Source organism: Ochotona princeps, chromosome 27 (assembly GCF_030435755.1).
Source record: "Ochotona princeps isolate mOchPri1 chromosome 27, mOchPri1.hap1, whole genome shotgun sequence".
In the NCBI taxonomy this organism is placed as follows: domain Eukaryota; kingdom Metazoa; phylum Chordata; class Mammalia; order Lagomorpha; family Ochotonidae; genus Ochotona; species Ochotona princeps.
Window position 1 is genome coordinate 10,036,837 of NC_080858.1, and position 24,379 is coordinate 10,061,215.

At 40.5% G+C, this 24,379-nt stretch overlaps 1 protein-coding gene and 1 pseudogene across 1 annotated transcript in view; one reads left to right on the plus strand and one right to left on the minus strand.

Annotated features, from left to right (window-relative positions):
* SOX5 (SRY-box transcription factor 5) overlaps window positions 1-24,379 on the plus strand; it is a 569,607-nt gene that overhangs the window by 100,571 nt on the left and 444,657 nt on the right. The window lies entirely within an intron of this gene.
* On the minus strand, window positions 23,093-23,999 carry LOC101524425 (eukaryotic initiation factor 4A-I-like; annotated as a pseudogene).

Genomic DNA, 24,379 nt, shown 5'->3' on the forward strand with positions numbered 1-24,379 from the left:
TCTTAAGTGCATACTCGAATAGCTCGCAAGGGTCAGAGAGAGTTCAGATGATAGAAAAATGGTCCATTTTCTCCCCCCTCCCCCTCGTTGCTAATGCTAACTGATGAAGCTTGCCCATGCTGTCCTGCCATTTAAAGAGACAACCGTGTTCATTTGGAGAGTGTGAATGCCATTCTTGTGAAATACTGTAAATAGTAATTCACCAGAGAGTGACTTTTTTATTGCTTTCCCATTGATAACATGCCTTGTGAAGGCTTACAGTTATCCTGCTGAATTTGAGAGAGATAAGAATGGAATGTGTGTGTTAATTTAAACATCTGTACACACAATAAAAGAATTCTTTGTGAAGAGGACATGTTTACCAATATTAAATGACATGTGAAGTTGTTATGCAGCACACGAATAGTGACTTTCTTTGTATCTTCTTTTCCCGGCCTTTCTGGAATAATGAGAGTAGGGCTACTGTCATCCTATAAATCACTGTGTCTACAGTTTGTAAAGGTGAGTTGGAGTTCCTTCTAGATGTAGCCTGATTTACCATCACAGAATCGTGCTGTAACACAAATGTTAACAACGCTGAACCTCAGAGTTTGTGTCAGCCCGCAGGGCACAGCTTACTGTGAACTGAGTCTGTTGTCCACCTTGTCACATAACTCACTGGTGTAGAAAGCCCACAAATAAAGCTCATTTTTGAACAGAGAAATTACACACCAACTGTATTCTTGAGATACAGCAGAGAAATGCCCGTTAGTTACCTTAAAGACCAAGCCTATGTAGCTTTATGGCGTTATCCAGTTAATTTGTAAGATGGCTCAGGCATTTGGGAGTTTGGATTCCAAAAGCTCCCAAGTAGGTGTCCTGTTGGAAACTTTAACAGCATTCATGATCATTTATATGTGCTCCTACCCCTTTCCTAAGCCCCAGGAGGCAGTGACTCACTGGGTCGTCATTAACTGTTAGTAAAGTCAACTTCCTATTCATTAAACTAAAGCATAATAGTGAGAAACACATCATTCTATGAGAATAATACAGCATTTGTGTCGCTAACCAACTTATTCTGTATTGGCATTTTGAAATGTAAATGAGTCTCAATATTTTCTTTACTAAAGCTAAACCTGTTTTCATCACGAAAGCTGATTCTTTATGTGTGATATAATTCTCCCATTCTCTATAGTTCTTCTGACATAAAAGACACAGCTAAAACACACCTTACAGAGATTTGCCTTGGGGTTTTGTTTTTCTTTAAACTTGATCATTGTTGAATGGAGTCAACAAGGAAGACGAACCCCCAGAGACAGAAACCAGCAAGTGGCTGGCCAGCTCAGGATAAAACTTGGTCTGGTCTTAAAATTTGGCACCATATGCATACATTTTGAAATGAGGGGAAAGGCAGTGGGGAAAACAGTTGTAGAAATTTGGGTTATATAAAGTTGAATTAGGGTTCAATCATAGTGTGGAAGATGCTGTTTTCTCATTAAGAACTTACTTACATGGAAGGGTCAGAGGGGCAGGGGGACTATGATTTATCTTCTTAACCTAGTACGCTCTCTGCATGTTATTTATGATCTCTGTTCCTGGACCTGGTATAATTTAGCTTTGATTTCTGTTAGGGAAAAAAAGCTGTGCAGAGAGGGGGGTGGTTATCTCCTCAGCTTTCTTCTTTGTTGTTTCTTTGTCTTAGAAATGCCACTTGATTTGATTTATAGTTATAGCTGAAAATGATCCATTAAACAATTCAGTTTTCAGTTCTGATTTTCAGTTTACTTCTAAATATTTATTTGTAGCTGCTGGTAGTTACAGGGATTCACTGGCCAGCTGCTAACATGTAAAAATGTACAATAGGCAGAAATGTAAACTGTGATTGTGCCTGATTAGCGGTTACTGTGGAAGCTTGTATACAGAGACTAGAGTTTGGAAAATGAAAAGATGGATGGCATTAGAATAAGCTACCAGTACAAGTTATCAAAAATAATTATATATTCTACTCTGAAGGGTACATCAGCCTTTGTCCCTAAGGCTAGTATTGCTCTTTGGGAGTATTGATTGATCATTCATAAGTCGCTAGGTGCGTTAAAAAAGAAAACGAAATAATCATGATTTTGGACAGAACTGTGAAACTGGGTTTTGGAGAGTTTGAGCCTGCGTGGTGGGGATACGCTGGGTTTAGCCTTCTAGCTCATGTGGAGAATTGTGGTTAGTATGGCTCTTGTTGAAACTTAAACAGTTCTATTAGTAGTTTAAGAAGACAGGGGTGGCAGGTGTTCACAGAGAGGAGGCCTGGATGGAATGAAAGGGTGCATTTGCAAGCCTGCCTTGCTGTACCCACGCCCTGTGCTACCACAGTTCCTTCTGATCCATCAAGGAGTCAGACACGCAAATGCATTCTATTAAAGCAGGTAGAATCATTAGGGAACTGCAACACACTGGCCAGGGAGAGGCTGAGGAGTCTATTTCCCAGTTTTCTGTGGCTCAGAGGATGCTAGAAGCACTGTTGCCTGCCTGTCACCCTCAATCAAATTGGGGAAAAGGCTTATTTGGAGAAAAGGGAAGAGGAAACTGGGCAAGTGTTTGCTTCCCCCTTTAAAAGAGAGAGAGAAGAAAAAAACTTCTTCCCAAGCAGTGGTGAGAGAGAGTCCCCAGCAGAGAAGACCCTTGATGAAGTCAGATGGCCGGGTTCTCCTGGCCCCCCGTTTCCAGCCTTCACTTTGGTACGGCCTAGGAAAGCTGCCTGGCAGCGGGAGCTAATTCTAACTCACTCAGGGAAGTCTTCATTAGCACGGACGGCCACACATGGTTCCCAGATGTGCTGCGAGCCTGAGAGAGCAGGGGTGAGGCATCCGGGGGACACAGAGAAACAAGTAGCTTCATTTTCCACCTTCATAATCTGCCTTTTGTTTCCAAGCACATTGTGTTAAGGACTCCGAGACAAGGGAGTTTGGGAAGATGAAATGCCTTCTGATTCACTCATTCTCTGGAAACTGAATGGAGTTCTTTGTCCTCTTCACAAAGTCACAACTTTTTGTGACTCTCCATGTGTTGGGGATGTTTCACTTTCTCCTCTGGAGAAATTGAAAAATAGCCTTTACATTATCAAAACAGTTATTTTTTTATTTCTTCTAAAGCCCGTGCTTAATGTCTGAAACTTGGGACCTTTGAAGATAGCTCGAGTTTATAAGTATATAAAGTATGTGTGAGAACTGTCATCCACTGATTAAGAATACCAGACAGGCAGCATTGAGAACGAGAGGGGAACGGGAATCTGTTGTGATGTTTGTGTATTTCTGGTCACGGTCAGAGGCAGCTTGTGGGGCCAGTGGAATTTTACTTGACTGTGCTATGGAGGGCAGTAAAGAGTACTGAGTTCAGACCCTGATATGAAATATTTCACTTGTTCTGTTTTTGGGCTGATTCCCTAGAAATTTGGATATATTCCCATTCACTGTTTTTGGATTTATTTATTCACTGTTTTGGAGTTATTCCCATTATTCCCTGTTAGAGATGGAATGAGATCCCCAGAATTTCTGACAGTGGTACTAGTCACCGTCTCGGTACTTACCTCCGTGGATCTATAGACATAGATCATTTCGGAAGACTGCTGAGAATTGTCATGTCTGGCCCTCAGAAGGGAATTTTTTTCGATGTTACAGAAAATTCTGACATTAAAAAAGTGACATTATGAATTGAATTCTCACAAAAAGCACAGAATTTTTAATAGTAATTTCCTTGTTTAGTGCCTATAGTTGACACTTTCAAAAATTACCTTCTAATAGTCCTTTGGGTGTTGAAGTACTTTTTAAAAGTTATGCATCGGAAATCTTTAAAACAATACAAAGCACCTGTTTTTGATGCATAAGTGACTTGTTTAAATATGGATTTATGTACCTGAAAATTTCAAGACTGGCTCATTATTGAATTTTCAAATTTTTATGGTGCGTGATTCTTTTGAGGGGAGAGTGCAATGAAGGCTGTGACTTCCATTGCCAGCCCTGCAGTAGAATTATTAAGACATTTGGGAAAATACTGTAACAGATTAGAAAGGTACTTCAGTTGGTTTGGAAAAGATGTAGCGTATACTTATTTCCATGTACGTAAGAGACCAGGTGATTTTTAACTTGGGAGTCATGGGACTATTTCAATTTTGAGGAAATCTATGGCTATTCTCATAATAAAATTATGTACAAATATTTCTTGTAAATCAGGACCTTTCAAAAACCCTGCTCCCAGTTATAATAATAATTTTATGAAAGAAAAAAAACAGAACTAAAGTTAAAATATGAAAAATGTAGCCTGCTATCTTTTGTCCTAATAAGCAGTAGAAGATAATGGAGTTTGAAGGAAATTCCATTGAAAATAAAATGATCTTTATTAATAGGTTTAATTACTAGTATTAGAGATATGCATGTGTTTGATTTCCTTAGTTTCTTAAAACTTGGCAGTTTTTGTACTCAGTGTAAGATTAAAACCATTGATTCTTAGATAATATTAACTGTAACTTCCCCATAATTATCTTACCATAGTTGACATGTCATCAGTTACAGATAAATTTTACCAACTGCAGGCTCTCAATGTGGAATTTTTTTGCCAAGTCTTCCTCTCTCTAAATGTGTTAATTTAGCTCTCATCATTGCTTACTAATAGTAACAACATTTTCGGTGACTTTCTTGCCTCCAGTTTATACTGAGTACTTTCCATGTTCCCACTAAGTCATGGAATAGATCCCATGACATGTGTTCTTGAAATCACTTCAGAGTTGCTCGTTGCCATGTGGGCCAGGGGCTGTAACTGACATGGTTTGTTATTGGACAGTCCCTGCCTCTGCACTCCACACACTCCACAGTGTATTTCCAGCTGCACTGGATGACCGAGTTGTTCTGAGTCCCTGGTTTTTATGTTGCATGCCAGTGATTCTCATTCTTCAAGATGTATAGAAATGAGGCATTTTATCTTTTAGGCATTAATAAGGAATGCTAAGAAAATCATTTCTAAATTAAGAAAACAACTAGTTTTTCAGTTAGAAAAAAGCATGCATAAGAGAAACATCAAACCATTCCCAGAGGAATTCCTCGGTGTATCCTTTGACAAACAGCTCCTGAGCATTCTCTACTCCCCTTTGCAAGTATCCAGGAACTACCATTCTGCTTTGTAGTTCCATGAGATAAACTTTTTTTTAAAGACTCCGTACATGAATGCGATTTGTTTTCCTGTGCTCAGCTTATTTTGCTTAAAATGACATCCTCCTGGCTTATCCCAGATGACAGAGATAGCAGGATTTCATTTTGTATGGCTAGATGGTATTCCATAGGTGTATAAACCACATTTCCTTGATATTTCTGCTGATGGATGCCTCGGTTGATTGCTTATCTTGACTGGCATCAACAATATTGAAATAAACATGGGATGTAGATAGCTTATTGACATACTGATTTCATTTCTTTTGCATACGTACTTGGTGATGAGATTATTGCATCAGAGAGTAATTGCATTTCACATTTTGTGAGAAGCTTTCTAATGGCTGGATAAATTCATCTTCCTATCAATAGCGGGAAAGCAGATGCTTGCAAGATTTTGTCATCATCATTCTTTCTGCTCAAAGTCAGTCTAACGAGTGTGAGCTGATATTCATGGTGGTGCTTCATCGCCTTTCTCAGGGCCGGCTTGATGGCTACTCCTCTGCCTGCAACTGCCAGCATTCCATATAAGCAATAATTAATGTCCTGGCTGCTCTGCTTCCCATTCAGCTGGTGCCTGTGGCCTGGGAAAGCAGTACAGCAAGGACCAAAGCCATGGGACCCTGCACCCAAGGGGGAGGTCCAAAAGAAGCTGCTGGCTCCTGACTTTGGATCAGGTCAGCTTCAACCGTGGTGGCCATTTGGGGAGTGAACCAGCAGATGCAAGACCTTTCTCTCTCTCTCTCTTTTTTTTTTAATAAATCTGCCTTTCCAATAAAAATAAATAGATCTTTAGAAGTTTTGCCTCTCTCTGTCGACCAGAAAAATTATAGTGGTGGCTAGTGTTATTTAAGCATCGATACTTTATCTGTGTTTTGATGATTAATAAGAGTTCTTTTCATTTATCTGTTAGACATTGTATCTTTTAAGATCTGTTGATTTGGATTTTTTCCCTGTTTTTTGTTTGCTTGTTTATTTGTGGGAAGGGAGGGGATCCTTTGTTTTCTTTCTGTCTGTCATTTGGTCTTTATATTAACCCCTTATCAGATGCAGTGTTTAGAAAATATTGTTTTCTCCCATTCCATATAGATGTCTCTTCCCTCCATTGCTTGTCTCTAACTGTGCAGAAACACTTTGTTTGATCAAGTCCCATTTGTCTGTTTCTTTTTCTTATTTTTGTTGCCTTTGTTTTCAAAAATGAAAGAAAAAAGAAAGATAATCCAGATCAATGTAATATAATGAAAAGTTTCCCCTGTGTTTTTACAATTTTATCATTTTAATTCTTAGGTTTAAGTGTTCAATCTGTTTTGTGTAAGCTTTTGCATGTGGCGTAAGGATCTAGTTTAATTCCTATCTATGTGTATATCTAGTTTCCCAGGTGCTATCTATTGAAGAGATTGTCCTTCTGCCTAATGTGTTTTTGGCATCTTTGTTGGAAAATGTTGTTGGCTCTAAATGTTTGTGTTTCTGGACTCTGTTCTGTTGTATTGATCTTTACTTTTAAGCCAATACCATGCTGTTTTGATTTATAAAAGATTGCAGTATGTTTTTAACTCATGTACTGTAATGTCTGCAGCTGTTCGTTTTGCTCAAGATTATTAGACAAGACAGGGTCAGAGGAAAGTATCTTTGCTAGTGATCTATTCAGAAAGTATCAATATACACACAGCCATGAAGAGCCATGCTGTCTCAACTTAAACTTAACCCCCTTGGTGCTGCAGTGTCCCGTTGTAAAAGGAGAGTGAAACAATATTTATCCTCACAGTTAGTTCTGAGGATCAATATGTTTTATAATGTATGAAGCAGTGATCGTACATGTGAAGTCTTTCATAGATATGAGACACTGGGCTTTCAAAATCTCTCATGTCTTTAATCAGATGGATCTGTCCAAAAGTATCATATCAACCAAAATATTAGAACTTGATTGCCCCCCTCCCCCAGTTTAAGGAGAATTTTTTTTCTGGCAAACCAACGTATGCTTGAAATTTGGGGCTTTTCTAGTTGCTTTCTTCACACAGGAACTTAGGAAAGCATAGAATCTTAAAAGCCATAGAAGTCAATGGTCCACTGGCCTATAAATGTGACTAAGAGTTCACCTCAGGGGCCGGCATTGTGGTGTAGCAGATAAAGCTGCTGCCTGGATGCCGGCATCTTATATGAGTGCCACTTCAAGTCCCGCTGCTCCACTTCTGGTCCTGAGCCCTGCTAATGTGTCTGGGGAAAGCAGTGGAAGATAGCTTCAGTACTGGACCTTTGTACCCATATGGGATGCCCAGATCAACCTCCTGACTCCTGGATTGACTTGGCATAGCCTGCCCATTTCAACCATTAGGAGAGTCAACAAATGGATGGCTTGTCTCTGTTCCTCCTGTCCTCTCTCTATCTTTTGAATAAATTTTTAAAAATTATGAGTGTAACTCAGTAAAAAAAAAAATACTGCTGTTCAGGTGAAGCTGTGGCAAAAGTTGTTACATATGAGTATTCCAAATGTGGGAAATGGAATTTAAAAAGATAAGTTTAATTTGGTTTTAAAAAACTTGGAATCATATATAGAAGCTGGTCTTCAATCATTCCATAGAAAGAACTTTAATAGATTTAAGATTGTTTTTAGCCAAAATGAACACCTTTTGGTTACATTGTATACCCACTTTTAAACTGATCGCTTAAAATTTTTTGGAGAAGTTTGGGATCTTGGTAAATATTTTGTTGAAGTACATTTTACTTACTATAAAACTGGTGAGTGGGTATGTCAATTTTAGAGGAATTAGGAACAGTTGCTAAGCAATATAGTCAATAGGAATCAACATAAATTTTCTGCTAATATGTCATCGTTGTGTGGGAAAAGCTAATACTTTTTTCCTGTGTCTTCGGTATATGAACATCTTTAGTCATTTTTGTTGCTCAGAAAAAGTGAAAGTTGTTTCATTATGAAATCTGTTTGGTTCTGCGCTAGGCCTAGTTACTTGCTGACTTAAACTGTCAACAGCCTTACTTTGGCATAAAATGTCCTTTTTCTTGTTTCCAGAAACAAATTTTAGAATATATATTAAATTCATTGAATCATATTTAAATAGATATTTGCTGCAGATTGTAATTATGTCATCCAAAGCGACTTACAAATATGTCCTAGTAACAATGTGATTCAGATTTCTACCATTCATAGAGGTATGCATTCATTGTTATTCATTTAGGGCTGTCTAGAGTGTGCTCTAAACATAATCCAGGACTAGGAGGAGAGCTTTTACTTTTGTTGTCATGATTTAGTATTGCAGATCCCTTAGTTATCATCCCATTCTAATCCGGGGATTGTTACAACTGCTTAGACTCTGCTATTTGTTTTTTAAAGCAGTCTGTTTATTGTATAAGCACAGTAGCATGCAGTTACAGAGAGATGCTTAGGGCACAATCAACATACACTTTCTAGTCTCGAATTTTTGGCTTAACTTTAGATGAACTTGTTTCAACCACTGGATGTATTGCTGCTTTCAAACTGATCCATGGCTTCTGTTAATTTAAATTGTTTTGAAACATCCAGCTTGCTGCCTGCAACAATATTCAGAAGTCTCTACTGTGTGACAGGTTATGGGCTAAGTCTTGGTAATTCTGCAGAGTGGGGTAGTCACAACGTCTTCTTGCCAAGGAGCTTCAAACAAGAACAAATGTGGACATTTAAAAACAGCTATTTGTTTCTGAAGTGTTGACTACCACCAAGGTTTCTGTGGCACACAGATATAAGAAGGAAGTATCATAACGTGGGCTACTCGTGAAGCACAAAGCTATGGATTTGTACATTGTAAGACGAGAAGTAAGGAAGATGTGATAAAATCAAGGAACTGCCTAACACGTGGTGAGGAGCAACAGAGAGCATAGTGAGTAATGTAGCAGCAAGAATTCAGATTGTTGAAAATATTTCCTTCAACTGTGATGTGAAGGGAGATGTTTGAGTGACTGGATTTGCATTGATGGAAGATGACTTGACGCGGGGTAGAAAGCCTACGAGAGAACAAGAGTGGAGGTAAGAGAAGTGTGTGTAGCCCAAGACTGCTGTCAAAGGCAGAGCCAAGTTGTAATTGGAGAGGAATGAACTTGAGCGCAGGGTGGTGACTTTGATAGCCGGGAAAATGGGCCCTTGGTAGACCGTCTTTAACATGTAGGCGTTCACATGTATGTCAGCTATGCTTTCATATCGCCTTCCCTGTGCCTTTTAGTCTAGTCGTTAGCCTTGAAGAATGACCTAGTCATCTCAGACACTGTCTTTGTGAAACAGGTTAGCACTCTCTGCTCAGTGGCATGCTGTGCTTCTTGATAAGGACACCACAGCAGGTTTGAGAGAGATTTAGGAAACTCAAACTAGAGGATGTCTACTGAGGTTCAGCTTTGGAGTTCCCGTAAGTGGTTGCACATTTATCCTTGGAAAATACTGAAGAAAAGCACAGGGCGAGAGATGAAATTCCACTTCAAAGATGCTGAATTTTGGGTACCTGCAAGACATCTAAACAAAGCAGCAGGCTCTGGCGGGCCGGGGCCAGTAGAACAGATCAGAGTGTTGTATTTACACTGGTGGTGCTGAAAGTCCTTGGTGTAATTCACAGTTAAATAATGGTCTGTTGTGGATTGTGAGGCGTTTCAGAAACAAACCGTGGTAGAAGTGTGAGCCCATGGGATTAAGTAAGGGAAGGAGCATGCGAATCAATGTCTATTCTGTTGATATGAAGAGCTTTACTGAATGAAATCGGCAGAGTAGTCTGTGAGAAACAGTTTTGAGGTGTGGTGGTCTGAAGAATCACCATTGGCATTGGGATTACAACTAATCCAATATAGTGAGAAGCTTCCTGGTTATACCTAGCTATAAACTTAACCATTAAGAGTAGATTCTTAACCCCTGCATTTTTTCCTAGGGCCTCTGGTTTTATATTTATGGTCATTGCCAAGGCCTGGAAGCCTGGCATGCATCTTTAAAGAACTGCACTTCATTTCACCTTCTACCTAGATACAGCATCTTCTGTGTCATCATCAGGGATTCCCCAGCTGTGTCTATCCATAGAACCAATGGGATTTCCTCCAACCACTTCTGAAACACTATCGATGAAGGGAAAGATGAACAGAATGTCATCTTACTCATGAAATTGTATCTACAAACTATACTGAGTCTGCTAGAATTAAGTTTGTTTTAAAAATCTTAAAGAAAGAAATTATAATCAATGACTAAAAAGAAAAACATTTTCTAGTGTCTTTTTTTTTTTCGTGGAGATAAAAAAGAATATCTTTTGCATTCAGAATCTCTAATGCAAACTGAGAGACAGTATCCGCATGCTGAGATGCAGTTATTTGCCCATTTTTGGAAGGAAGAACCCTGATCCCTTGTCGAATCCATTTCCCTTTAGAAGAAAAAAGAATCAAGGCCAAATCTACTGTTCCCTTCACTTCTTCGCTGTGTTTACTCTAGATCCTGTGATATGGTTCGTGTACAATCTTACCACCGTTTAAGAAAAAGACTCTTGAATTGAGTCATGTACAAAATAGTTACTCCATGTTGACTTGCTCAGATTCAAAGATGTTATTTGAATCCAGTAATCCAGTTGTTTTAAAGGGCTGAGGTTACAAAGCGAAGCTGGTCTTCAGAGCTTGTTGTTCAATGCACGGAGTTCCTGTGTGTGGTGTTCCATTCCTGCTAATCCGTCCTACTCTTCCGATTCACTGAAGGACAGCAAAGGAGGGTGGTGACAAGCGCGTGTTGCGCTTACTCGAGTGCTATGAATGTTTTCCTCTTAATAATTGCAACCATTGTTATTTTTGGTGAATTCCTTTGTACAATGCTGCTGTTGCTGTTGTTTTTGCTACAGATCACTGGTTAGTTAGTAAGTTGATTTGGGAGCTTTGGGGGAATATTCTCCTCTTCCCTGGGATACAGGAGAGATATCACTAGATAGCAGTAGCGTCTCCACAACCTAAGAAGGCGCAATTTTCTGAAACTCTTGAAAAGTCAGGCCGATTTACTCTTCCCTGTTTTTAAAGTAATATTTTCTCTGGAAAACTAATGAATTTATTATGTTAAAAAGTAGAAAGAGAGGTGCTTAAGCAAGAGAGTTGAGTTAGTCATTTCAATGATTTTTTTTTGTTTGCTAGGGTGAATTTGTTTCATTGGTTAGGCAGCCTTCAAACCTTTGTAAGAATTTGTCAACGTAAGTCTCTTTGCTCTTGGACGCAGCCTGCCTTTCCTCGGGTTACCTGGCTTGTCTCCCACTTGTCCCTGAGATTTTCTGCAGGATCAAGGGCCCACCCTCCTTGACTTTGCTCTAAACTCAAATTTGGGAGTTTTCTGTTTTCTGTATGATTTCTCCTTTCTCTCTCGTATTTGATACCATCAAATTAGCATAGTTTACGTTTTTGAAGTGTTTCCCCTTGTTTCTTTTACATTAGGATTAAAATTCTATTTTCTGAAGTAACAGCAAGTTTGACATTTAGTGAAAAGGGAGGGTTTAATAAATGATGAGAAAACTCATCATCTTTTTTTTGGTAAGCACATCTTTATGTATATATATATGTGAAGTAGAAGTTTTTATGTTTAGAGAAACCGTTTTTAGAATTTCCTAGAGGGCAGAAAAATTCAGTGTGTGTTATCAATGTTACTCTGTTTTCCTCCCTGAAAAGCAGAATGCTTAAACTCCTGTCATAATTATGGCAAGTAAGATTCTGAGCTCTCAGGTTCACAGGCCGGATGTGATGGTCAGATGAAGAGCTGTAGCCTTGTTCAATGCAGGCTGTTTGTCGTGGAGCCCTTTTACTTGGTACTTAGACAACATTGGTATGTATAGTAGTTGGGAATTAGTGCTTGCAAATTATTACACGTATTTATAAATGTCTGAAATGTGGTCAAATTTAGTCAGCCTAACTTGTTTTGAAGCAAAATATGCATCTTGAACAAATGTCTATGGATTTCCACATTTTCTGAATTCTGGTGGTTATTTTTAAGCTGTATTACTTACTTTTCAGAGCTGTCACAAAGCAGTTATTTAGGCGGCTAAATCTAAGTTGATGTGTATTACTATAAAACTTGGTTTCAGTTAATGTGATACCATGCAGCCTAGATGAAAATAGCAGGCTGTGTGTTTTTATTGTCACAAAATTCACTTGGTATTTTGCTTGGGTGAGTGAGACACACTTTATAATACATCAAAAGGAATTTTAAATTTAAAATAAAGTAGTCTTCTATCATGTGTGGAATGTAAGTCTGCCATCTTACCATACATAATTAACTCCTTGTAGCCCTTGTAATTTCTGCGATGTTGCAGATGTGGAAACTTTGCTTCCGTGCGCCCGTCGGATTCTGACATAGACTTGCTTAGCATGACGCTTGCCCAGCGGTGAGAGGAGGGAAGCGTTTGGAGGGCAGGGATTACATCTATTTCATGCACTGCTGTAGTCACAGAGCTTGGCACATAGAAAAGACAAATACAGAACAGATGGAGGAATTAAATAAAGTAGATCCCCACACCCCAGGGCTGTTTTAGATTTAAAAAAAAAAATGAAAAAGAAGTTAAAAGTTCATGAAAACAGAATGACATTATATTGGTGTGAACACTTTTTGAAATTTATGGATAGCAAGAGAAGGTGCAGAAAAATCAATTTTATAATAACTTATAGATTTCATGTAAACCTCATTTTACAAGATTTTTTTTAACTGTTTAGAGACAGACGGATAGAGAGCTGCCATCTGATTTACATCCTGAATGTCCTCAGTGACCACATTTCCCATGTGGGTAGCAGGGACCCAACGGCCAGAACCATCACTGATGCCTCCCAGAGTACAGTTTATAGTACACAGGTAAAATCAGGAGCCAGAGCTAGGGATCAAACCCCACCAACTTTTTTTAACCACTTTTGTAAATTGGAGTTGTTCAACAATTGAGAGTCATTTACTGACTCCACAAGTGAATATTTATAGCGACACCCATTTCATATCAAAAATTCATGTCAAAGGGCCCAGTGCAGTAGCTTAGTAGCTAAAGTCCTTGCCTTGCACACACCCGGGATCCTGTGTGGGTGCCAGTTCTAATCCCGGCAGCCCCACTCCTCATCCAGCTCCCTGAGTGTGGCCTGGGAAAGCAGTCGAGGATGGACCAAAGCCTTGGGACCCTGCACCTGCATGGGAGACCCGGAAGAGGTTCCTGTCTGCTGGGTTTGGATTGGTGCAGCTCCGACCATTGTGGTCACTTGGGGAGTGAACCAACAGACAGAAGATCTTCCTCTCTCTCTTTCTCTCTATATATCTGACTTTCCAATAAAAATAAATCTTTCAAAAAAAATTCATGTCGAAGTTCAGTAAAAGAATTGATGTGTTTTAGTGATTAATTGGATTACTGTCCAGCTCCACCTCCTGGCTTCAACTTCTTACTGATGCAGACCATTGGATGCAATAGTAACAGATCAAATGATTGGGTCCCCTCTGCCCTCCGGGAAAGCCTGAGTTGATTTCCTTCCTTCTAGCTCTGGCCTGGCGTGGTCCAATCTCGGCTATTGTGAGCATCTGTGGAGTAAACCAGCAGAGGAAAGCTCTGTCAGTTTACTTCCCCTGACCAGAAGTAAATTAGTAAAAAACACAAGACGCCAGCCTTATGTCTGGTATATGAACATATTATTTGGATTTCAGGTTAATAAGGAAAGTTGAACATTGATTCAGTTTCTGAGGTTTGCATGTCAAGTAATGAGGCTTTAAAAAAAGGAAATAAAGTGGCCTTTGGAGGAAGCTCGCAGTATAATCCTCCAAAAGCTCTGTTGATGCAGCTGTTCTGCTGTGTATAACAAACATCTGAATATGCTTCCTGAATGTGCTCATTATTTGCTACTTTCATGTCACATAGGAAACATAGCTTGCGTGAATGCTCCTTGGGAATTATGACTCACAGATAAATTTGTAGCTTTTTTTTTTTGAAAATCATTAACTTGAAATAGTAGCCTTTATGTTTCTGACATAAGGGTTAATTTGGATGAGGCAATGCCAGCACACCTTTGGATATCCTAGAAGGCAGAAATAGCTGTTTTGCCTGGAGAAGTTATCCAATCCAAATAATAGCAATGCATTTGTAAGGAAAGCATGCAGGTCCTTTATTCGTGGTCCAAATTTTTGTGGAGGCTGTTGATTTCTTTAGCAATTGCTATTTCCTAAGTAATGATCAGTCAAAAATCAATTCATTCAATCAGTGGCTTTGTACAACAGTAAGCTAAAATGCTTCTTAAAATGCTCTTGTATCTGAGGTGTGCTTCTCCTTGAACCACTATGGGGGCACCAGTGAGGCAGTGATAAGTGAATCAGTCCTGCCAATGCTTGTGAGTAAGATGCCACTTGTTGGGCAAAGCACCATGCTTAGCATTGAGAATGGGCAGCAATAATTCATTTTCATGAACCGGAGGAAATGTCTACTGGGTTCTGATTGTGTCTTGATCATCGCAGGGGTTTTCTATAGGTAATAGGATGACACCAGAATGGGCCACGAAGCGACTCTCATGTTTTAGGGTTCACTTCTCTTAAGAAGTCTTACTAAAGCACCGTGGAAATTCAGAGGAATAGATGAATTTCCCAAGGGACTAAATCTAGATGTGTGAGGGTGTCAACCATTCAACTGCATTCTTAAAACATGGCAGAGGCTGAGATTCCTGCTGTATCACAGTGGTTGGTACAAATCCTGAGAGTTCATGCTTATGAACATCTGTCACATCTATACAGGACTTCAGTAAGCATTCCAATGAGTAACTCCAGGTGCAAATTCACGTTTGCTGGAGCACACATTTACTTTAGTAGTTGTGGTTCATGCCTCCATGTTGGAAAATCTGAACTTCTCATTCCAGCTTCCTAATATGTACCCTGGGAGGTAGCAAGGGATGGCCCAAGTAATTGGATCCTTCCCCGCAATGGAAAGGACACCTGGATTGAACTCAATTTGTGTCTCCTGTTTTGGCAGTGTGGGCATTTCAGAAATGACCCAGTAGAGGGGCGTTCTTTCTCTTTCTCAGGCTCTGCCTCTCCAGTAAATCAGCAAGAATCCCCCAACCCCCCCCACACCTAAAGCAACACATTAAATTCACCATGACCGTTTTACAACTGCTGCTTATACCACTCAGCTAAAGAACTACGTTGGAATTTTCATATTGAAATCACCTACCATCATACCTTTCAATTGGAAGAACTGCTTAGTTTTCCAGAATTTCAGGAAAACTGGATTTCTAAGTATTCAGGACAACGTTGTCATGTTTCTCAGAGTTGACAATTAGGAGTGTTTGGGCACTGACAAGGTGAGAAGTGGTGGTGCTGAAGTGTAAGCAACCACATCTCTAAACCATTTACTCTTTCTTGCTAATGAGGGTGTGTGTGCCATTTTCAGCCTGTATCAGTCCTGACTAGAGCCCATGTGCAAAGCCAACTCCCAGGGTGGGTGAGACTGGCACTACTCAGGGAACAGCAAGAGGCCTGGCTATAGCCCTCAGAGCTGCTGAGCCACTCGGACCCCTGTCTCCATCTCATGGCATAACCTTGTCTATCCATAGGAGAGACATGTCCTCTGATAGCTTCTGAAATCTTACAGAATGTTCTGTTTGTGTGCTTTCGTGTCCAGCATAGAAGTTATCTTCTTTCGTGGTTATCAGCACACACGTGTGGGTAGGGCCTCAGTCTGCCAGGATTCTGTCAGTGACATCACCCTGGTGATGGTCATGTCTCCGGGCACTGTGGCTGAAGACCTCTCTCGGGAAGAGAGCAAGCTCTGTAGGCTCTGTGCCAGCAACATCCAGCTCCCTCCATAAACCAGCAGTTGTTGGGATGTTTTCTGCAGGGCACATTTCTTCTTTAATCGCTGGTAATAATGACGTTTTTGTCATATTAAAGGAAAAAGAAGAGAAGCGATTGAAAATAGTTTGAGAGGATGACTGTGCCGTCTCCCAGGTCCAGTGACAAGGGGGCTACAATGGGCAGCTTTCAGAACTACATATGGTCTTCCTTCCGAGGGGGTTGATTAAGCGACTCCGGATGAAATTGAAATCCTGTGATTTGACCTTTGTCTGGCCTGGGAGGGCTGCAATTCGCATAACAATTTCCTTTTGTTCTTTGTTTGGAGTTATTAATCCAACATGAGCCTCGAATTAATCAGGGGTAGTGCGCAGCTACGTTTCTAATTCACAGCTCCGCTGCTTGTGTCTTTTTTAATTAAGGCCGAATGATAGCAGGCCTTAGTCCTGATTGCCACACTCACTAACCACACGTTGAAGAGGCTAAACAGGCAGGACGAGATTACTTCAAGGTTCCGTTTAATTGTTTTCTTCCTTTAAATAAAGAGCTGCCGGAACACGGTGAATTCTGGGCCTACAGAGTGCCTCCTGTGTGGGTCACTTGGCTTGGCTTTGGAACAGGGTGGAGGAAAAGCCAGGATTGTGTTGGAACCCTCGGGGGATGTAAGGACAGAAGAGGCTACCCTAGGCTCATGTTCCTGTTGTAGATTGCACCTCCCATCTTCATGGTGACATGGAGATTGGGCAATGGTGGAGCCCAGAACTTTGACCGTTAGCTGCCTTCATGCTGTGTAGAATTTGATGTCTCTGATAAGGATCACTCTGCATTGATTAGTCAATATTTTGTAACAGTGAATCAATTGAGAAATTACTCTACTCTGACTTAGGCTCTTTGAATTCTATCTCCTCCTTTCTCCAAAAGAATTTAATTATGGGAAGGACCTCATTGTAGTTGAACTTCAGCAAACTAGCTTTGACGTCTCATGTGGAAGCCTGGCTGTGGGTATGATCTGTGGGATTTTAATAATAATCTTTTGTCCGTTTGGTGAAAAGGTATTTATGATTACTATTCCCTCAAATGCTTCTAGTATTTTAGGAAGGAACTCTAATGAGCTGATCTAGATCAAATGGTATGAGGCAAAATGAAGCTCCATTGTTGGATTGCTAGCCTTTCCCTGGAAAGATGTCTCCTTACTGTGGTACATCGGTTCTGAGATGCTGAGCACAGAAAATAGCCGCTGTCGTGAACTTTTGAGAGCCTTTGCACAACTCCTGAGAAACTTAGTCCTCCCTCCACACATCCCTGGGTGACCTGGGAGAATTGGACTCTTTGTTTCTGGAGAGTTTAGGCTGAGCAAAAGCTGCAGAGTGGGAGGATAGTCACAGGTGGCCCCTGGGCTAAGATTCGGGTTTCCTCACACTCATGCCTCAGGAGAAGCTACCGACCAATGAACACAACCTACAGCTACCTACAGTTACCTGCAGTAACCTAGACAGTTGACCTGTATACCTCATTTTTTCTTTAACTTCTTACATGTCTGTATCTTGGAATTCTGTTGTAGCGCCAGATTTGCCAATTTATTTTTTTCTACTCTCTCCTTTGGTTCTATGAATCCTTGAACCTCCATGGGGTACAGATGTCTGTAAATCCTCCATAGAATTAAAGCTTGAGTGGAAGTTGCAAAGATTGTGCTCAGTGTTAGTTTGTGTTTATTTAGACTTAATTTTTGGGTAAGAATCAGTGTGAAGCGGAAGAATTCGACTTGTGTAGAAAAGAGCACTGAACTATGAGTCAGGGAACTTTGATTGAGGTTGCGGCTTACGTCTTGTTCCAACTTGGCAAAATTAATGGGATTAAATCGAAGGATCGTTGTTTTCCTGGGATTCTAATAGTTTCATCATGATTTGGACTTTGATACATGTATTGAATATTTTGTTTTTCATTTCCTCAATATTAGCAGCTGCGTGTTCATACATCAACAATCAGTAAGGAAGAATGTTTTTATGTTCTTTTTTTTAAAAAAAGCTGATCTTTGCTTGTAGAATAAAAGAGACTACAGATCAGGTGTGACCAGTGAGATTGGACTGAAAGCAAGAATCTCTGGTAAAGCAGGTGACAGGGTTGGAGGGGAAACAGGGTGTGAAATAAGGATTTAATAGAATATTAATGATGTGAGCATATGGATTGCTTAAGGAGAATAAGCTGATAGAAAAGAAAATGATATCATAAGGCTTGGTGAAATAGTATGGAAACACCTCAGTCGTAGGAAAGATGAGCAAGACAGGTTGTAACTGTTAGTGAAAGTTTAACCTTGGTGGGAAGGCCCTCCATCCTCTGGCCCTAGAGATATTTCAAGGAGGGTTGCAGAAACTTCCATGTATACGGGTGTGCACAGAGGAATCAGTTAGTGAGGTCATCTGAAAGTGAAGAGGATAATGGGTATTAGTGAAGGTTTGAAACAGCCCAGCACTGAGTGAAAGCAGGAGATGAGGAAGAAACACTAGAAACACTCGTGAAGGGGCTTTAGAGCACAAGCTTACGTGCATGTGTCGGGAGAGGTAGTATCACAAATCTGTGCTCTCACATGGTTCTTGAAACTGTGTTCCTCCCTGGTGAACAGACCGAAAAGCCAAACTGAACATTCATTTGGGATGTGAGCTTCCAGGGTGATAAAGGATGACGAGGCATTGGTAGAGGCATTGGTATAGCTTGGTCACTAATGTTATTAATTCCTCGATGTCAAGAGGTAAACTGTGTTCTGACAGTTCGCAGAGGCTAGATAATGCCTCGATGTCAAAAATCCTTCCAAGGCTGTGTATAGTCACTTCATACTTCAGTGTATTCTTTCCCCTTATACCTATCAAAACTGTTACACGGAGTTATTCAGTGAACTAAAGATGAGAACATTGTTATCAGGATTACACAAAACTCAAAAAAATAAAACATGTTTGGTGAGTAGGTCTCATTTTATAGTAAACGCCAAGTCCACCGACCTTCCAGAAGCAGAGACCCAGATATTGATGGCCACCAGTTCTTGGCTTTCAGCACTTGGGCCACAGCCTTTTGCTTTTTGTCTTTTTTGGCAAAGATTCAAACTTCATTTTTTTTTAATCTTTGGAAAATGTTGATAGCCCTATGCATATCAAGATATTATGGCCACATTTCCAAAAGGCAGATGCCAAACTCCTTGGGGTTGTGATACACCCAGATGGTCTTCCTTTTTTGCATTTTTGCAAATGTTATTACCAAATACAACAATTTTTCCTCCAAAGTCATTAGAGCCCATTTGGCATCTTCTCTAATATGTCCTACTTGTTACCTTTTAATTACTCTGTGAGGGGATCTAGTTGTCTTGTCATAGCCAAGGGCCAAATGACCAAGGGGTTAATGCTTTTTCTGTCTCTGGCCAATTGGTTTTCAGTCAGTAGTTATTTATGGGAAAGTCCAGGGGCCATTAGTTCTCAAGTATGTGCAGCTGTACTCTTCACAATTACTAGTCCATAAGCAAATGTGGACTTACTTTTGTGTATGGTTGTTGTTTTTTTTCCTCCTGATTGGTTAGACAATCTGTTGCCATTTATGAATGATTCTTGTTGATGCAAAACATGGCATTGGATTCAGTCTGATTATTTGGATCCCATGTTTCACAGGATGCTGTAATCTTGATTCAGACAAGGCACTTGGGTCTGCACCTCCTGTCACTAGTGACAAATTGCTCTTGTACAGCAAAATGTCACATCTCGCCCACCGCGTGTTTCCTGTGCCATTCTCCCCACATCAAGATAGGTGCTGATGATACTCATTGTGAAATCAGTGGCTGGTTGGCCTTGGCCTTTTTCCCTCTCCGTGCTCTGTTCCTTTGGACATAAGGTAGAGATTACTATTAATGGTTCTTTCAGTTCCTAGGAGCTCCTCCCTCTGTGCTGTCTTACTGTGAGTTTTTTTTTCTGCCCCCATTGAATGGTAGTCTTTGATGTCACACAAGAGAATACTGTTGGCTAACAGTCTGGAGGCTGCTTCATTTGAGCTAACCACCACATGAAAACAAATGTGATCCATCATATTTCATTAACGAGCAGACTTCCTTTTGGGTGCCCTTTTTTGATGTCAGAGTTGCATCCTGACAGGAATCAGAAAGATATGTGTGATTAAGAACAGTAATAATGCTTATTGCATTCTATTGTAAATTACCTTCCTGGGCCCTGCTACTTTATCAGCCCCACTGGCACTGGCTCCCGTACATTTTTGACTACTCAGTATATACAGTGTATTAGCGCAATGGAGATCATTATGTGGCCTGTATTTGAGTCATTTTTATTTAAGATGCCAAACAATAAGCTGTTGATTGGGGGAACAAGAGGCGAACAATAATGTTCTGTGTCACATAATACACCACCATTTTCCAGCTTTGCTTTAGAAGGGCCCTCTTTATTGTTTTTGTATAAAAATGGTTCTTAGGAGGAGGAATATTTTGCTGAGGTATGTCATTATTTTGCAAATTTCTATTATCTCATCATGTTGTCTTCATTGTAAATTGCAGCTAATTAGGAACCTAGTTAGAGCCCCAGCTTTGAGGCTGGCTTTTTTGTGAAAAGAGCCCACCGATTACCGCACTACAAGAGAGGAAGGGAGAGAAAAAGGAGATTAATCTGGTTACCTAGGCGACACTCGCTTCCATCTGCGAGGAACAATACATTTTTGTTTCCTTGGCTCAGTTCAGATCTGTTTTGTTTAGAGGGGGGAAAAAAGAGAGAGAGAAAGAGACAGAGAACTAGAGGGAGAGAGAGATTCTTCTCTTCTCCCTCCACAACAATGCTGCATTCTGTCTGGTCTGGCTGGATGAGCTTGATTCCTCTGCAAGGTAGGGGTCTCAAGGGAGCGAGAAGATGAAAGAGAGAAAGCTCCAAAGTTGTCAGAGGTCATGACCTTGCCACACAAAGCCAGCCGTTTTACCTCTAAATCCCCTTCTCCCAAAAAGCACTTAATGAAATAATATACAGTGTTCTCAACACCCTGTAGTCTATATTCAGGACAAGCCCACCCTCCCTCCCCAAACTTGTGAAAGTTAGGAGTCATTTCACATTCTGCACTAAATAGTCATTGATTCTATGAGATTACTTATATGGGTCTAATTTTTCTCTTGGCAAATTAGCTCAGCTATTGCCACATTTTTTTTCCCAACCAACTTTCCCAAAGTCTATCATTTTATTGTGGTAGTGCCTAATTTGTGTAAGTTGATTTGACTTCCCTGTTGAAGGAAACACACTTACTGAATCTACCCAAGACAGAGACTTACAAGTCAGTTCTCAATGCTTTGTTGCACGTCAAACTTCTAGAGCTTGACTCTAAGATGGCCACTCCCTTTGCATGTGTAGTCCTCCTTGGCTGCCTGCTGCCTTTTAGGCAGTGACCAGAAAAGGGTGGAGGATGGCATGGAAGCCAGAAGAGTCACTATAAAGGACTCAGAAGTCTCAGGGCTTCTTCAGGCGAGTTGGCTCAACCGACATCCTCTGATGAACATAATGCTTTAGGCATCATGTTCTTTCTGGTTAGAATATGCCAATCATGCATAATGAGTAGGTATCCAGGAAGGAACTCCAAAAGAGGACCTTTGGCTTAGCAGAGCTTCCTAGGCATGGACTGCATTGATTAGAGCAGAGCAACTATCTCACTTTAAAATGCCCTATGGAGTCTGCGTTCCCTATGGAGTCTGGGGAATGCTGCCTCTCTCCACAAAACTCATTGCTAATGAAAGGCCAATCTTTTTGTTTTTTTTTTTTTAACAAAAATTACAAGTTAAGAAGGATTCTCAGTTGCCTAATGTACACAGTATAGATGTTTCTCTTCCAAAGGCATTAAACATCTTTCTTGTCCTTTTTGGAAATGGAGAAATGAAACTTACCAAGGTGGTTCTGTGCTTATCACTCTTCCAGCCATCAAGAACACTTGAACTTCTTACTCTCACCATACCATTCGGACAGCTCTAAATGAGACATCTCACATGCAATGAGAATTATAAGCAGTCTTAGGAATTCATGAGAAAAATTTAAACTGTAGAATTCCAATACGTTCTAATATTTACTGTATTTCTTGGATAAAGCAAGCAACAGTAATTGACTTCAAATCCTAAATTTGAACCCTCAGAACGGACCTTTTTTTTTGAGCCCTTGTAGGAAATCTTATTAGATTTCTAATTTGCCTCTGAGTCCTCACATCACAGAAAATGAAAATAGTTCACTCTAATAGACACTCAATCGGAGTCTTCTCCCAATGATCTATTATTATATGAAGGCCATAATATCAGATATCATATTGTTGTAAAAAATTAGGCCGTCTTTCTGAAACTTGTGGAACCAAGGTAATTCTTGGCCAGTGATGGGGACCAATAACACGGAAATGCTTTAGAAGTTCACTTTTCAACAGACCAGTGTTCTCTCCTCATCTGAGAATAACTTTTTTTCATTTAGACTATTATACTTGGGGATGTGAGGGACATGTTCTCAGTACCTCTTTATTTATGAACAACTGTAATAGGTTACATGAGCACAAAGAAATGTTTATAAGAAGGACATCAACAGTACTCGGATTAGAACCCTTTATGCCAAGTACTAAGCTCTGTGAAACACTAAGAGAAGAGTGTGTCTCTCTTACCTGTTGGCAGTGACTTCATCCAGTCCCTGCTCTCAGCTTGGCTGGAGTCACATGTGGAACCTAACCTCTTTATAAAGACTTGGATTGATGATATGCTGAGGAGGTAGGGAGATGAAGATGCAAAGACTGTTTAGTATGTGAAGAAACACGTTTGTGTTCATGTTGGATAAGACAGAGTTTGTTAACCACAGAAGGTCTTCCTCTTACTTGAGAAGGCAGGAATGGCCCGGTGCCATGGGAATAGCCTCTTCTCAATATGAGGAATAGAGGTGAAGGATGCATCTACCTAATAGACTTAAGACGGACTGCAGTGCATGAATGGTATCCCTTGTCTTCAATACTGTTATTATTGCTCACTCAAGATCTCACAAGAAGTCACTTCTAATATTCTGCCCTGAAAAAGTGTTTGAGAATAGATGCAGAGGAAAGAGTGCCACCTGCTGATTTCTTATCCTAAAGCAAGTCATTTCCTTAGAGGTTTATCAGATGAAAGTTAGTAATAACCAGTGTTATTTATCAAGTCATAAAGACAAACACTAAATCTCCATATATAACAAGGATTTGTGGGCATATAGTTTTTTTTCCTTTGCCTCAATAAGTGACAATTATCCAAAGAAAAAAATGCCAAGATGTCCATCCCTTGGCTCCCTTTCCTGCTGTGTCCCATTGCTCCTTGGTCTCGTGAAGGACTGAACTCCAGTTGGGCGTAGAGAAAGGTCAGCCCCTCACAGATGAGGCTGGCAACACTGAGGTTATAGAAAGATTTGATGTCTCATAGAGTCCTCTTGTCTTCATCTGTCACCATGTTAATGGCCACACCCTTATGGCCAAAATGTCCACCATGCCCAGTTCTCCAGATATAGTGTTTTCTGTTGGTGGGAAGGTCATAGATGATGCATAGTGGCTAGCAGTCAGTAGAAATCAGCACTCTGGTGGAACTGGAATGGATCTCCCTGATGATCACATCTTGTTCTTTCTGGTCCACATCTCTGTGCATGGCAAAGATTATGGAAACCTGGGCATGCATCTTCTCAGTGAGCCAATCAACCTTCCTTCAGGTGTTGATGAAGGTGACAGCCTGGGTTATGGTCAGGGTTTTGTAGAAGTTGCACAGTGTGTCTGGCTTCCACTCCCGTTTTTTCACACTGAAAAAGAACCGGCAAATACTCTCCAGGGTTAGTTCTTCCATCTTGATAAGAATTTGAAAGCAATCCCTCGTGAAGTTCTTGGTCACATCAAGCCCATCAGAAGGCATGGTAGCTCATAACAAAACCCCCAGGGTGTTGCTTTTAGAATATGTCATGGATCTGGGCCTTGACTCCACAGCTTAACATTGTGTCAGTTTCATCCAGTATGAACATCTTGATATATTTGGGAGACCAGTATCTCTGGGTAAGCATGTCACACACGTGTTCAGGGCCCTTAATCAACAGAAGAAAATAATGAAATCAGATGTTAGGGATGATGGTCCCTATGAACACTCATTCCTTTAAAAAAAAAAAAAAACCTAGGAGAGTGGCTCATACAAGTACTGGAATCCCATATGGGCACTGGTTTGTATCCTGGCTGCTCCACTTGCCATTCACCTCCCTGTTCGAGGTCTGGGAATGCAGAGGAGGATGGCCCAAAAACAAAGCCTTGGGACCCTGCACCAACATGAAGAGACCCAGATGCAGCTCAGGCAACTGGTTTCAGATTGGCTCAGCTCCTGCCGATGCAGCCATTTGGCGAGTGAACCAGTGGATGTACAATCTTTCTCTCTGTAAATCTGCCTGTCAAG